Source organism: Struthio camelus, chromosome 14 (assembly GCF_040807025.1).
Source record: "Struthio camelus isolate bStrCam1 chromosome 14, bStrCam1.hap1, whole genome shotgun sequence".
In the NCBI taxonomy this organism is placed as follows: Eukaryota; Metazoa; Chordata; class Aves; order Struthioniformes; family Struthionidae; genus Struthio; species Struthio camelus.
Genome location: NC_090955.1, coordinates 9,194,881 through 9,211,563, shown reverse-complemented (window position 1 = coordinate 9,211,563; position 16,683 = coordinate 9,194,881).

Here is a 16,683-nt window from a genome sequence, read left to right as displayed (position 1 = left end):
TTCCTGTAGACCCGCTCACACCAAAGTAGTTGCCTTTGGTGTAACGCACCTCTCTCTTTGTGTCACCTCCACAATCGTCCTTGCGACTCCCTGATGGGACCCTGTAAGAGGATTGGTGGGCCAGGAGGGAGCAACTCCATTGTTTGAGCACAAATAGCTACGTTCATTAGCAGGCAGGCATACTATAATAAAGCAAGCAAAAAGTGAGTGGATTTGCCATTAAAGCCGATATTCTTGGAGGTTTTTCTCAGCACAATTCCCTCTTTGAGCTAACAGATGCAATTTAATGACCTGTCCAGTAATTCCTGAGCTCCAATCCCAGCTATGACATTAACTCTGAAGCCAGCATAATCCTCTTGTTCCCTACGATAAGGCCTCAACCCTCCACTGCCAGAAATCAGCACAGCTCCTCTAAGGTAAATTAGTGTTACCTAATTTGAGGACTTGACTCAGAAATCAGAGCACCCCGGGTCTGGGTCCTGCAGAAATACCCACGAAAACCTGGTCCCGGCCTCCAAGGAGTTTATGCTTCAAAACAGTAAGACTTGCACCAGTGAGCTGTTCCCATGACATTTTAGGCCCACAGAGCAATTACCTCCTGACAGGACATGTTCTTCTGAGATCGAGGCTTACAAGTGATGGATATCTTTTGGGATAATTAATAGGGTTCAGTTGCTCCTGCCAGAAAAGGGAGGAAGCTCTGCAGGGCCCACTGCATATCCATAGATTAAGTCTGTGGAGGAGCTGCCAGAGACTTGTTTGGTTCTCGATCCAGCTCAAAGGGGCCAGGTCAACAGCTGGTGATTACCCAAAATTTAAACAAGGTTCTTAGTTCACATCCATTTCTATTTTCTAGTTACATTTGCCCTCCTCTTGGTAAACAGCAAACATTTTCTTGGAAACAGTCTCATCTCTTATGCCAGTGGCAAAATAAACCCCAGCTCATCATGAATGTGTCCTTTCCAAAGAATTACCACAAAAATGTCTGAAACTCTATAAAGGCTGTTAATGACTCTAAATCTCCGTAAGGCTTTTTCCCCCCTTCCTTTTCCCTCTTTTCTCCTCGCTCTGACAAGCTGGTGAGTTGGGAATGGTTTAAAATACCGCAATAGCCATGGCAGGACATCAAGAAAGAAAAAGGAACAGGGTTTTGAAATACTTTGTGTACGGCTCCAAGCACTTGAGTTGATGCTTAACTGACTGGACTTTGCCACACAGCAGTCAGATGATCTCTGTAGCTTTGGGAAGTAGGAGAAACTCTGGAGAAGGGTGGGGGGGAAACGGTCTCTGCCACATTGGTCTTTATTGTCTTATGGATTTTATCACAGTATTGTTCTTTATTTCCTGCTATTTATAGGCTCTCATGTTTTGTGCTGCTTTCATGTTTGTGTTATCTGCCTTCCCACGACATGTTTCACCCCAGCCCTTGCCTACAGCTGGATCCATAAAGGCCAGACCAAGGTTTTGAATGGCACATCAGGGCTCATCTTCTTTCTGAGGGCAGTGTGTAAATGGCCCTTTTCTGAAGCATTAAGCAATCCAAGGTGGTTGATTTAAACCATCGTGGTTGCTCTGCCCACTCTTATGTAAAAGAGCCAAGGAGTTTGCCACTGGGCTTTTGGGTATCAAATGATTACATCCTTTAAGATCCCTAGCCAGTAATGCTGGGGCCGTTTCCTCTAAAGTCGATATTTTTAAAAAGGAATTAAACAAGCAGCCCTTCAGTGCATGGCTTGATCATAACCATGCAGGAAAAGTTTATCTGAATTATTTTATAGCTCTCATCTTTGTGCAAGGTGCTGCCAAGAGAGCATGCGACAGGGGCTATTCTCTTCCTAATTCCCCTTGGTTCATGTTGATGTAACTCCGCCGACTTCAATGAGCAAAAGTGGAGTTAGCTCTGGTTTAAACCAGCCAGTGAGGGTTGTAGAAGTGAAGTCCCTGCCCAAGTAAACTTACCTTTGCCTAAAAGATGGCTTCAACAGGCAAGTGGGGATAGAAGTAAAAATGGAGGGGTAGCAAAATAATGCTGAAATCACTGAAGTCAGTGATTTACATCAACAGGGTGGGGTCATTCTGTCCCCTCTGGCAGGCCTTTGTGACTCCTGTCAGTGTCCTTGTATCAGTGTCAGTGTATCAGTGTCACTGTCCCCGCAGTGGTTGCTAGGTAGCTAAAAAAAAAACCCAAGAACAGGCTCATTGCACACACCAGGCTGTTGGCTAGGTGAGCTGGAACCAAGGGATTTCCTTCAACAACTGCCCCTTTCCTCCACTTAGTGGGTGACAACAAGCCTCACCCATGAATCTATGGCTTGCATCACTTTCCCTCATGTGCGGAGCAGCCTGCCTTGGAAGCAACAAAGCAGCTCAATGCCAATAACAACAGGGAAAAGCCCTTACCCTAAGCAGAGCAAGAGAGTCCTGCTTTGGGACCCCTTCACACTAAGCCTTCAGCAGGAGCGCCTGCTATGGGCTGCTGGAGAACTACAATGAAAACGAGACACTTGCTTAGAGACGGAGCCAGGGCTGACCAGCTTTTGCTTACTAGACTTTTGAGCCAGTTGCTCCCCACTTCTTTACATGTAAAAGGGCCTCAAAATATTGGCCTTTAGTGCCACAGAGCAGCATTAAGGCACCCGAGTGTAAAGGAGAATCGTTCCTTCTAACCTCAAATTGTGCCTAAAATCCCTTGGAAAAAGATACTGCTTACAAAAAAATTCTGCCTCAAGTGAAGATTTCTTATCCAGGCAGTTTGCTAGAGGTTCCTGCAGTTATCCTTGACTCTCCATAGCAGCTAGACTGAAAGAGGAGACAGCTGGAAATAGAAAGCATGTATGATGCACTAGTACAGACCGAGACCTCGTACAGATAACGCATGGTGCAACGCGAGCTTCGGAGCGGGCGAGTGCATGCTGCCGTCAGTGCAGTCCTGGAATTCGTTTTGCAGTGACGCCAAGAAGCAAATTTATGTCAAGCCATGAAAAATCACTAATGCGAACACCTTGTCCTCCCAGGCCCCAGTAAGTCCTGAAATCTGCCATTTAAAAGTTTTACTGGCCATCGTGGTGAAATCACCCATTTTGTCACATGCAAACAACGTGAGGAAAACAATGTGGCAATCGTTTTTCAGAGAGGGAGAAAACAATTCGCTGCTGCAAACTCCACAATGCTGGAAACCAAAGGCCGGACCAACTGTCATCCCATCGGAGAAACAATTAAAGTGAGAAACCCAAGGTTTCCCATAGAAACTGCTGCAGAAGCTTAGCAGATACCGTGGCTCTAGACTGACTGCTGTAAAAACCAAGCAGCCCTTGACCTGGCAGGCACAGCGAGTCTCCCAAAAGGTGCCGAGTGCCTCGGTATCTGCACGGATCAGTGCGGATGGGGGTTGTCACCTCTCACAAGCCCAGCATTTACATTCTTTTTCTACCCTTTGTTTCTGTTGCTGAAAAATCGACTGTTTTCCTTTCAGCGACTGGTACGAGCCAACTCCTGTTTATCTTCTAAGAGTGCTTTTTAGTGTGTCGTCAAATCCTCTCTCGCCACCATCTAAGGCGCATTGACAGGTTGTGGTAATTTTCCAGTCAGACTCTGAAATGGTTATTCACACTTTTACCGTGGCAAGATTAGATTATTGTAATAATTTATTGGCCGGCTTCCCAAACAGGGCTCTGCACAAACTCCAGATGGTGTGAAATGTGGCCGGCAGGATTTGAGTTAAGAAGGGACAGTATCATCCGTTCTGTTAAAACCCCTACCTTGGCAATGGGTTAGACATCAAATTGATTTCAAAACTGTCCTTCTTCTCTATGTGCAAGGCTGTGGTTGGGTCTCTGTCAGCAGTTTTTTGATTCGTTATGGTCCTGAGTATGCTCCCTGGGCTCACAATATCTGGTAAATAATTCTCTGAAGAGTGACTTCAAGGAGGTGAGGGTAGTTTAAACCTGATTTCCATCTGCTTGTTCTCCTCCGCAGCCGCTGCAAAAGCTGGGTGGGATACAGCAATTACTCCCTTTGCAAACATTAGACGAGAGTGTCATAGAGCGACGGGCCCTTCTGCTCTCACTGCACCCAAAGCTGCTGCCTGAAGAAACTGCTGGCACACGAACAGTTGCCTCCTGGAGTAAGGCGGCAAAGTACAACCCTTTTCTGGGCACGGCTGGTGAAGAACGGTGATGCCACGAAGGAAGGTGCTGTGGTCCCCATCTGCCAGACTGTGCCCACACAGGCAGCCATCTAAATGCAGCACATCCCCGAAGCTTTTCTAAACTGCGGGTGGCTGGTCTCACCCCTTCTAACCTCAGACTAAGCTGCCAAGGGGACGCTTAGACACTCCCCAGTCCTGCTTTTAGTACAGCGTGGCCTCACCAGAAAGCACAGACCGCTGATATGTGTTCTTATGTACCATCTTTTACTTGTGTAAATAGTAGCTACACAAACAATCGATATGATAATAACTGGCATAATAGAGAACAGCACAAATAAAACCTTCCCGTGTTTGGTACTTATGTCCCCTTAGAACTTTCCTTTTCTGGATCCTAAAGGTGTATCCCTTTGCATTCGACTTGTTTTGATCAGGAACCATACTGAGGCTGAGAGTCAAACCTTTCCCAGATTTACTTCAGGGTGGGTAAATTGCTATAGGCCTTTTGTGCAAGGGGAGAGTTTTGGGCTGGCTGTAATTAAAGTCGAGAAAAGAACGATCCTTTGCTTTGTATGTGATTTGCCGCATAAGAGTGAGAAAGGCTGGGGACAGCTTTTGCTGTGCTATGGAATGGCACGGCAAATACAGTGTGCTCTCAGTTGTTTACCTACCCTGTCACTTCTGCAGGGAACCTGTGACCTGCCACTCATGGAAGTGGATATAAAAGCTCATGCTGTTTTTTTTTTTTTTTCTTAGTGTGAGACAGCTGACACGGACTGTTTGCTTTGGAAAAACAACCAAACCCTTTTGTTTTGTGTGAAGGGGGTGAAAAAAACCCCGTATGTAGAGAATTGTACTGACTCTGCAAACAGCTGGTGCATAAGGAAGAGAGAGCGGCAGTCAGCTCTGGGGTCATGGCGACTGTTGTTTTAAACCTAACGTGCCATCTTCATCTTAGAAGACCAGGGGCCTTGGGGGGGCAGGTGTTGAAGAGAGAAAGTGTTTCCCTTTGTATTAAAGGGGAATGAATAAAACAGTAGTGTAAGAGAATAGGCAAAGTCCAGATGGTTTACTGGAAACAACAAGAATTTGCAGTTCAAACAGAATGAGATGTAGGTTGGTCTCTGATCCTGGAGCTTAGCTGATCTGCACTTGTCATGGGACCAAGAAGCGTACAGGGACCTTTCATATCACCGTTCTACACCCACCATGTCATGTTGGACCCCATTTAACATGTCTGGCCAATTTAACACAAGAAGACTAGTGGGCACTGCTTCAGGATTGCTGCGGCTTGTACTACCCTGAGAACAGCATCCAGAGCAGGAGTTACCAGCATATGAAAATAGCACTTTAATACACACCTGCCTCAGTGTTGCCAAGAGCATGATATGGCTTACAAGAGGGGCTGATGTACAGCCGTCAGTCACAAGTACCCATCCTATACCGAGGCTTCCCCAAAACCAGGAGGCCGCTCAGCAGCTGAGTGAAGGTGCCATCCCATCTACTGCCAGTGCTGAAGGTACAGCCCTAGCTTTTATCTGGAGTGAAAATGCTACTAATTTTACCACGGATCTTTTAATGTCCCAGCATCTCATTTCCAGTACAGATTTCACCAGTATCTGTTCAGCTGAATTACTTCACCAGTAGGTGGGCTTCAGCTGCCTAAACATGGGCATCTAGAGCTATTTTAAATGCTTGCAGTCACCCACGACACCTGCATGGGGCTGGCAAGTAAAATGCAGGACCCTCAGGAGGCCCACATCCTTCTTTAGGGACAGATAGAGGTCAGGTGGGACACAGAGGAATACAGTAGCAAAACACAGTATCTCACATCATGTCAGATACATGTGTAGGCAGCTCCACCCCCTCCTATGTGAATCAATGTGATGTTCCTAGGGAATCAACGCCCAACTTCTGCTGCTGCTGAGAGCTGAGCCATGAGTACATTTGGTGCATTCCACAAAACTATCCAACAGGAGCACCAGGAAAGGCAATGTGTGGCTAATTTAGGAAGCAAATAGAGCCTTCTTGTATCTCTCCATGTGGGCCTAAGTTTCAGGGAGGTCATGTACATAAGAAAGTTTGTCATGATTCCAGCCCTTCTACATGGCCTTGAACAGCTGAGCTACCTGAGCCGTGACCTACCCAAGTCTCCATGCACCCAAAACATCAATCCATCCAGCACATGCATGTTATGGTGATGACCATTTGATGGGCCACATGATAGGCTGGAGAATCAGGCAGCAAACCTCACCCTCCCATGTGTGTCACCTAGCCAGCCAGCCCAAACACATGCCATTTCAACCCAAGTTCTCTACCAGATGGAAGGAAGGCTCTCTTGGCAAGACAAACAGTACATTAAGTGCTGCAGCCCTCAGCTGTGAACATTAATGCTTGCATATGTCAGGTGGCTTAGTTGCAAGCATGTAATCTGTTACTGCATAGTTTTCAGGTGCCCTCTCATGTTCTTAATTCTCCTGATAAACTTGGAGAGGTTTTTTTCCAAAAGAACACATTTTTCAGCAGTTCATAACATAAAACACAATGTATTATGAACTCTAGCTACCCAACTGAATACAAGAGTGAAAGAGAGCTCAGATACCCCTATAGATAATTTTTTTGAACAACTGGGGAAAAGCACATACAAAAGAGGTATGCTGTATTCTCTACATACCACCACTGTGACTGCAGGTGCGACTGTAGGTGTAAATGAGTACTTGAACCTCAGGTTATTTGCAAACCTAGCTGAAGACTGAGTAGAAAAGTAAATAGATCATAAAATTACATATAGAACCTTTAATTAAAAAGAAGGACATCTATCTATGTATAAAGGCCATATCTTCACACGGTGCCAATCAGTGCAACTCCATTATGGAATTATATCAGTTTCTGCCAAGGAGGATTTGGCCCAGGTGTGCATTGAGGATGTCTGCTTTTACCATGGAAACACAACACCTAAGCGAGGGACCACACGAGCAGCTTAACAGCAACTGTATTAATACTTGACAGGGCAGGAAAGAAAAATGAAAACAATTGCTCTAATTGAAACTACGGGGGGTGTGTAAGTAGGGCAGAATGCACAGTAATTACCTGAGTTGGAGTTTAGCCAGTACACCAACACGAATGCTCCTGCTCTATGGGACTGTGAAAGAGCCTAAGTAAACAGGATTTTGGTTTTCCATCTTTGGCTAAAATGGTTGTTTACACAGAAACAGAGAACTGTGTAAAAAGAAATGGTGCACGTTCAAATCTGAGGAATAACCTGGGGCTGCAAGCCGAGGAGCTGAATTTCCACCTCTCACTTGCACCAAACTGCAAAGAGATGGGGTGCTACCTGGGAGAAATGCTTCCTGCCCAAACGGTGGATCTGTGTGCAGGCACAGCGTTGTCTCATTATGGAAAGGAAATGCCAATGTCACTGCAAATGTAGGCTGTTTACTAGGTTGTCGACATGGACCTTCTGGACAACCCCAGGCCAGAGGTGCTACCACATCTGCAATTAAGCTCTCAGCTCACTCGCCTGTCCAGCTGGCTCCTGCAACTCCACTGAAAACCTGGTCCTGAGGCGTTTCCTCCTCACCCACCTCCCTGCAGTCCACCCGGCATGGCCCCTGCATGCAGCTTCCTCATGGTCATCCCCAGCAGCCCCCACATCTCTGCTCCTACCTCCCAAGCGCTGCCTCTCTGGATTGCCTGCAAGTAGAGGTGAGCCTGGACAGAAACACACGTTGTCCATGCTTCACTGATAGTATGGCAGGGGGTGACATGGCCTGGTGTGACCTGGAGGTCAGCCTGAAGTACCGGAACAGAAGCTGCTCTAGTATCTTTGGGAAATATGAGATGAAGTCCTGGAGGAGCAAAGCGCCTTTTCGAAAATGCCCATCCTTTGTCCAACAAATATATCTTAATCATGCAACAGAGGAACAACTTCGAACATCTGCCCCATCATCATTCAAGGCTTCCTGAGTGTGCTGATCCTGCCAGCAAGTTACAGCCGCAGTCAGCTACCAAGCAATCGTTACAGCGCTGCAAGTCTCATGCGATACCAACACATACCCCCAAACCTGTGACCCACAGGTTCCGCAGACCATCACAAATCCCCTGAGCCATGGCCTTGCAGGTTGCTTTTAGTTAGACAAACTCAAATGGCTGCCACAAAAGCTTAATCTCTTTCCAGCCACACTCACGCTGAGTGTCAATAGGAAAAAGTCCCATGAATACGCTTGATAATTACAGAGCTGTGGCTGTAGAAAAGAACAAAGTATAATGCAGGCTTGAATACTCAGGAAATTGACTGCTGATATGTTTCCATTCATTGTTTTGTTCTCTGTTCTCAGTGTTATATTAAAATCTCCTACTAAGAATGAGCTTTCTTGTTTAATGGAACTTGTCAGTTAGAGGAAATCTGCTAGAGCTGTTTGATCTATTCTTTAAAATAATATTAATTGCAAATTTAGCACACAGCCCTTTTTTAGCTAGCAAATCATTTGAAAATGAAAGCTGATATTTCTCAAACATATTTGTTCTCCACAAATAATCATGGCCCATCACTTTCGAACGCTAAGGCATTCACCAACCCTTTGCTCCAACTATTCAGTACTGGCTATTCATTAGATATGTTGATCGATCATGCCTGTCACCTGATATTGTTTTCCTGACTTTATGAGTGAAAAGTGATAGTAGTGAATAGCAAACAGTAAACACAGCGTGGCACAAATCTCTGGTCATGAGAAAACTCATGCAACTTTGCACTTTGTGAGCATTTTTATAAAATCCTGACAACCACATCAACTAATTCAAGTGTGACCTCACATCTATAGGAAACCACACCGATTGCTTCTCTCTGCCTGTCCATGAATGTAACCCCCTATCCATTTTGATTTCATGTGACTCCTAATTAAATATAGAATTTGCATGTTTACTATTCATCCCGATTCCCAACATGTGCACTCACGATAAGAAATCTTAACTTCAGGCTCCAAAGCCCTAATCCACAGCTGAATCTGGATTTCCAAAGTCCTACAGCTCAATGACATTTAAATCTGGAGGTTTCATTTGGTTCCTTGGAGACATAAAGGAACCATTTAGAAAAATCAGATGCAGTGGCCAATTTAGACTTTGTGTAAACAAGCCAAAGTCTGTGGGATTATTTCAATTATTTCAATTTAGTTGTTCTGAACCCTCAGCAAAAATCTGCAAAAATGGGTTGGATTGGATGGCTCACGGAAACAATATTTCTTTTGTGAGTGTCTTCCTGTCTCCAGTTATATCAGAATGACAGAAGAAAGGGGAAATAGCCAATTCCAGGGTTCATATAATTAGATTTAATAAACTTTATCATCATCAGTACTTGACGTTTTTCTTCAGGCAATCTCAAAGACTTTTGGAAATGGTCAGAAATCACGCTTCCCATCACTGTGACAGCAGGCATGGTCACTTTTAGGAGTTCCACTTTACAGACTGAGGAACAGTAACGCGAGCCCCCTCCCAGAGAGGCAGTTAGCATCGGCGCCGAAAGCAGACCCCGAGCATCCTTCCTTGCCCTCCACCTTAGCAAGTCTGACAGGCACCAGAAGATGCCTCCCTTCGCTGGTGAGAAGAGATTAAACTACACTTGTGCTCATTTGCTCATTCGTGTAACTTGCCTCACCTTCCTCCTTGCTAAAAACACTGCCTTAGTGCCGCACGCCTCCATCAATCCTGCTGTCACAGAACAGCTCTCTGCTGAGTAGGGGCAGCGAGATGCCCCTACAGAGGTACGCTCGTGATGTGATGTGTCTGGGCCGTAACCGCCCGTAACTGCTGGTGTCTGGCGAGCCTGATGTCCGTGCCTATGTCTCGTTCCTGGGCATGTAGTTCCCTCTGCTCTGTCCCTCCTGCCCCTGACTCATTCAGGCAGCCCAAGTCATGGGGAATTCCTCAGAAGTAAAGCAGACCCTCCCACTGCCTTGATCCTTTGTTAAAATAAGGGCAGAATTGTTCCAAACAAGGAAAGGAGTAGGAGGTGACCTCCTTCCAACCCTCGGTGGGGCTGAGGTGTGGCTGCAGCCAGCACCGGGCGGGAGGGTCATGCCAGCACCTTTGCTTCATTCCCCGCTCCCCACCACCCTCCGCCCGCCTCCTCCCACGCTGGTGCGTGTTTTCCTGCAGGCCCATGAAGAGCCCTCTGTTCCTCCCGGCCTGGCGGCAGCCCCGCATGAGTCAGCCCGCCGGACTCGGGGCGGGTGACATCAGCCCTCGCGCAGCCCTCCGCGGGGCTGCAGCGTGCACGCGGCCCGGCAGGCTCTCTTTGGAGCTTTGTGCCGACTATAACAGCCGTGACTGTTCACCGGGACAGCAGAGGACTGAAAGTACAGCTCGGTCACATGCTGATGGCTCCTCGCCTCCTGCCCGTGACGGAAAGCGATCTGTTGTCGGGAAAGCCTGCCCAGCTCGCCGGAGCGGCAGGCGCAGCAGCCCCGTCTCTCACACCTGCTAGCAGCCAGCCCACTTCCCCGGCGGCCCCAGAGCGGGGGACGCTGGCAGGGTCGCACGCGAGACCCTTCCCGGCCATCGGGAAGCCAGTCAGGCGATGCTACCCTGAGATGGCTGCAAACACCTCTTTATTTGACGGCGTTGGCACATCATCTGAGAAGGGGACGGAGAGGGTGGGGCTGCATTTCAGGACTACTTTAAGGCTATAATAAGAGCTCTTTATGGCCACAAAATTACCATTCTGCAATAGTGGCAAACTGTTCCCTTTTCCAGGAAAGCTGCGCTTTGCAGTACTACAATAAAATGATCCCTCCAGGATTGCAAACTGCACCAACAGCGGTGCAGCCCCAGAGCTCTAGCCGGAGGCTATTACAGGTATCTCAGTCAGGGAACCGAATGACTTTATGACCTTGACAGAGGCATGGAGTCAGCTCAAGAGCCCTCAGCTGTACAAATAAAATGTTGCCACCTCAGTGATAAGAGGGGAGGGGTGCCCATGCCAGGGCAGAGGAGGGGAGAAGGAAGGATGCAGCAGATAATGATGAGTCGGGGAGACAGTTCCAGCTCTGGTCTTGCCGTTTCGGGGAGATATGTACTCCACGGACTTCAAACTTGTCACCTCCCCTTGGTGGCAGGAGCAGCCAGTCTAGTTTCCCAGGGCTTTGCTATAGGCCGAGTTTGTAATAAAGCATTTTTCCACCCTCTTTATGCTGTTAGCATTGCTTGAAATTAGAGCTGTCCCAGAGTGGTTCATCCACTCTCGGACTTGGTTTAAGCAATACCAGCAAAGTTCTCTCCATGCCTCGTAGGGAAGGGTGCTGGGAGAGCTCCCTCAGCATTGCATTACTTTAAAAACGTAAATAAGGCAATAAGGCAATTATACAGAGACAGGCACAAAACAAACTTCTCAGTTTCAGGGCAAGCAGAGTTCTGCTTTTGCTCTGAATCATTAATTTGAGCTCACTATTTTGGTCTCGTTTGGGGGTTAGAATATGCCTCTGACTTGCAGTTCTGCTTTGGATTTGACTGAACCCCCCACTAAAAGGTCGAGCGCTTTCATGAGATTCCAGGAGGAGCCACCAGGTATTTCCCACCTCTTGCACTGAAGGGGGCTATCTGAGGCCCTTTTCATCTGGAAGACTTCAGTACCACAAAACCCGAATCCTTCCCCCAGTTTTGTCATCGAACCCTGGCAAAGACCCACTCTGCTGCCAGACAACATCCTCTTTTCTTTTCTTTCTGGAGGCACAGCAGCTGTTCTGTTTTGCTGCTGAATGAAGTAACGTTTCACAGGCTATGGTTTACTGAGCTGCAGACTTTGGAGGCAACACTGTCACAGAGAGTTCCCGCCACTAGCCCCGGTCTGCGTTTTCCCTTCTGCCACACAACACTTGGGCCTTTCAGCTGGGCCAGGACAGTTGTTCCTAGGGGCCATACTGCAAACTCAATCGGGGAACTGATCCAATTGAAATAAATTACAACAAAAAAACCCCCCAAATCTTCCTATTTTACAGGATGTTTTGTTGGTGGGTTTTAACCCAGATCTGTTCCCGATATGGTTTGCTACAGAGCCACATAAAGAGCCATTTGGACACAACTGGGAGGGGGCCGTGCTGGAGTAAAATGGTGGGAAGGATATCTAGGATGGGAACACCTCACAGTAGTATTACTACCCAAGCTTCCTTGTCCTCAAACCACGGCCAGGGTTTCTTATCTTGGACTGACATTATCCACGAGATCACCGTAACTTTCCAGTAAACAGCCAATTCATTTCACAATTTATACATCATTACACATCCCCCACATACCAGACGATTCGCTCTACAGAGTCCTTTAGAGCCTTAAAAGGATCCTTAGGCTTCAGTTTTCATTTTTAAATGAACACACGCATTCAACTGAGCTGTAAACTATTAAAGTGGGACACCACGTCGGTGATAAACAAAATATTTTCCTAATAATTCACTTAATTGTCCCATTCATGGACCTGTGCCTTTGGAATGGGGCATGCTTCGGGATTCCGAATAATACAAATAACAACAACAATAACAACAGCACATTCCATTTTACTGAACTAACCAGTGATACACCAAAAGGCTCGTGATACATTATCACCGTCTGTGCAGGAGTGTGGGTGGGAAGGCTGCAAGAAGAGACAGATAGAACCTCTCCTACATGCGACTTTTTCTCGGTGCCGTTGTTTGTCTTTTACTTAAGAAGTGCAGCAAATATATTAATACCCGAACGAAAAATGAGCCGAGGTAATTCCATCTATGAGCATGTGATCAGTCCTGCTGCTACAAATGTTTTCTCTCTAGGTCCATATCTGAATCTCGTACTGCCTGACTCACACTGCAGCCATGGACGTCACTACTACCTGGCAGCGTCAGACTGTCATTTGTTTCCTTCTAGAACGGGATGTTCTATAATAGTTTAAACTCCCACTCGATAGTTCTTTCACATACTACCTTTGTTCCTGAGCAGCAAGGATTTTTCAGTAATTTGTTCATAGGGTGTTAAAAAGGGAGCAGAGAGTGGCCTGAGCTCAGGGACTCCTCATCTGAAATTGGAATGGGATGTGGCTCTTAACAGGATGGAGGCGAGACGCTTCTCAGTACCCTATAGAGTTAGTACCTCATGGAGACAAATGAGGGCAAGGACAGAACTGTTGCTTCCAGTGCTGCTGCTTCAAGTACAGCCCCACATCTCATTTATAAGGCTCCTTCCCCCACAGTCAGTGAGAGAAACTGAAAGGAAAGCTGAAGCTCTGGAAATGCTGGTGGAGCCATCAAAGCAGAACATGGTCTGCTTCAGAGCCATCAGCTCCTCACCATGGTGGTCAAATGTACAACACCATCTCTTCTCAATAGTGTGTAATTTGAGCCTCTGCTCCTAAAACGCTAACCTACATTTAAGTTTTAGTTTGGATTAGGAGCGTGCTTTAGAAGTGAATCCCTGAGTTACTGTGCTTTGGTTCATATTGTGGCATGATTTCAAACTTTCCTTAAAGAAGAAATTAAACTAAGAACACTCTGTAGCTGCTAATGGGAGTTCAGTCTATAGGACTAAGCTAGTGCCAGTCTCAAGTTAAAACCCCCAAACATCAATAATGTAGTCATGGGGTCCTCAGCACTGACTGGTTTGCTCTGTGGGTTTGGTGCTCCTGCTATATCACACTACTTGCTACTACAGCTTGCTAGTTGCCTTTAGAGCCAAAAGTCCAGGAGCTGCTGGATCCCAGCTTGCAAATACAAAAGGAGGAATGTGATATGGGTCCAGGGTGTAGCAGAAGAGAGGAGCTTACAGTCCCATAGGCCTCCCTGCCCCCACAAAGACTAACACCTGCCTAGGTTCAGCAGGATACACCCGAAACGCTGCCAAGTTTTCTGCTGGGAACATCCTGACATGTAGCTGATGGGCAAGGAGAGAATGAGGGGAGCGGAGCGCCGAGGAATGAAAGAGCGTCAAAAGATGATGCCGTTTCTCCTGCTTACCTCTGTGATGCTGCTGTGACTCAAAGGAGGCTAAAATGGATTTGTCTTCACACTGGAAGCACAGTGAAATGGATGCATTGCTATGCAGAAGCCAGTGTCCCCAGCTCCAATTGCTGCTCCTGTGTTTACTGAATGGCTTTAACAGACCGGAGATCTGAGATTATGGAGGCATACTGCTGGTGCAGCCATTCCTACTGGGGAAGTCAATGCTAACTGCAAGTGTGGTAAACAAAAGTATTCTTAGCATTCTTCAGAGAATAATTATCACTTGTTATCCGCCACTGAGAACAAAATGGGAAGCTTAAAGACGATCTGCAGAGAATTTGGAAAAGCGAGGCTTATATTTGCAAACTGTGCACAACATTTCTCTTAGAAATAGAAAAGTTCCTGAGGCCAGGCTTTGCAAGAGGATACCCTATGAGCCTTTGAAGATGTTTATTCTGAATTCTTGGACCTTTGTCCAATTTACATTCATTGAAGTTAAATAAATAAGCATTAACAAACCCAAAGTCCCAGACCTTCCACTGTCCTGCATCGAGCCAAGACCTTAAATAAAGAGGCTTAAGTCACATTTATATTTCCCTTGACCTAAAGACCAAGTGCAGCTCAGTCCAGTCCCAATTATTAAGCGAAAAGAGCTTTACGACTGCACTAACTTGCATGCAGTTCTCCAAGTAACCTTTAGAAACCACTGCAACAGCAGGTCAGCCCAGCCTAGCGTTCACTGCAAACACCTTCGCACACACACACAAGCTGAGGAGAGCAGGTAGTGCCCCAGCCCAGACTTAATGTTCACAGTAATCCTCAGGAATCCTCCCGGTACTGTTCGGACAGCTGTAGATAACACCACGCTGCAGGAACGACATTGATCAGGGTCTCCAGCTTCGGCAGCCGTTAGGACAAAAGACAATCTATAAATGCAAGTTATTATAAACTCACAGGCATCACCTCGAACTTCACCTGGACTTACCTGGGTTGACCTGGAGGGCAGCGTTCCTCTTGGCATGCAAAATGAACGCGTGCACTAAAGAATACGAGGCTTCTCTTACACAGGGTATTGTTCTGGATTTCGTACTTCTTCGGGGTTGTCTTGGCAACGAAGAGGGTTGCCGCTAGAGGTGTGTGAAACACTGGCCAACAAAAAGCAAAACGACTCCCACTTATTTCATTCCATCACCCAGTTAAACCAGACTCCTTTTCAACCTGCTGGGACATTATTAGTGTGCTGCGTGTAGGGAGATGCAGGGCTAATGAAAACTGACACCTTTTTCTCCCCAAACATAGCGGGTTTGAACACAGCAAAAATGACATTTTTGAGGGTGGTGGTGGAGGGGGGAAATGAGGTCAGACCAAACATTCTGACTGGCTTTATTCACTTACTCCCTTGAAAATGAGTAGTCGTCTCCTGGAAGGCAGTGGAACAGATTGGTTAATCCAATCTGTTGGATAAAACGGATGGTTTTAATTGAAATTAATTTTTTTTTTTTTTTAGTTTCAGTTATGGACATTTTAAGTGACTTCAGTGAAGTCAGTGGGGTTATTTTGGACTGATTCAGTTTTGACTGAGTTTACCAGTTTGCCCCAATCCAGGGAATCTTTGCTCTGTAAAGGGAAGAGGTATTGGAGAGTTAATGGTCATAACAGCTCATAATTTAACTGGACAGCAATCGAATGGAAAAGTCCTCTTCCCCTTATGGTTTGGGCCCTTCTACTAACAATAGAACTGTATTCACTGTGGACAATATCCAGGAATTATTCTGGAAAGTTTTTAAAGCATCTTTGGAGGCAATTTCACATTGCTTATTCATGTCACTTGCCTTTATTTTTACTTACTGAAGGCATTAAAAGAAATTAACCCAAACAGCTGTTTGGATTCCTCTGTTTTTTATGTAGCAAAGGAAAAAAAAAGTCCAAACAGCTGTGTCAGTAAAACACAAGCCAGGTGGCTTCCCTAAGGCAAAGCTTGTATGAAATCTGTAAGATAATGTTTTTATTATCTGACTTATTGTATTTCTTTTTTATTGCTTTGCTGTTGTGGATTCTTAAAGAGGTATTTGCTATTTTCATCCTCTACCTTCAGTGTTTGAGCAGTATCGTAACTCAACAGAGATGCTCAGCCACCACATGATTCCTTCTGGATCTGGCCACCCAGCAAGAAAGCCACTCTTTCAGCACAACACCCCTGAATCGATTTTGAGGAAACACAACCTCTGGTTGGGCTACCTGTAGATAACTGCCCCAAATGGCTCATCCCAGCTCCTGCTTAACTTACTGCCTGACCTACTCCAGTGGCTGGCATGCTGGTGTGGCTGACCCACCTCCACTTGAGCCCAAACGAGCCAGTGAGCCTCAGCGGTTCATCTAGTTACATCTTTGATTATCTTGAGCTGCTAATGAGCAGCGTGGCTGGGGAGGGTTTGGGGCCGTGGTTTCCCTGGGGGAGGCCTCCAGCCCGGCTGCAGCCCGAAGTCACAACGTGCCTGTGGCTCGACGATGGCATGGACGCCAGGTGAGGAGCAGTTTTACAGATTTAGCCTTTTGAGGGTGAGAAAAATCCAGCCTGGGATTTCACCA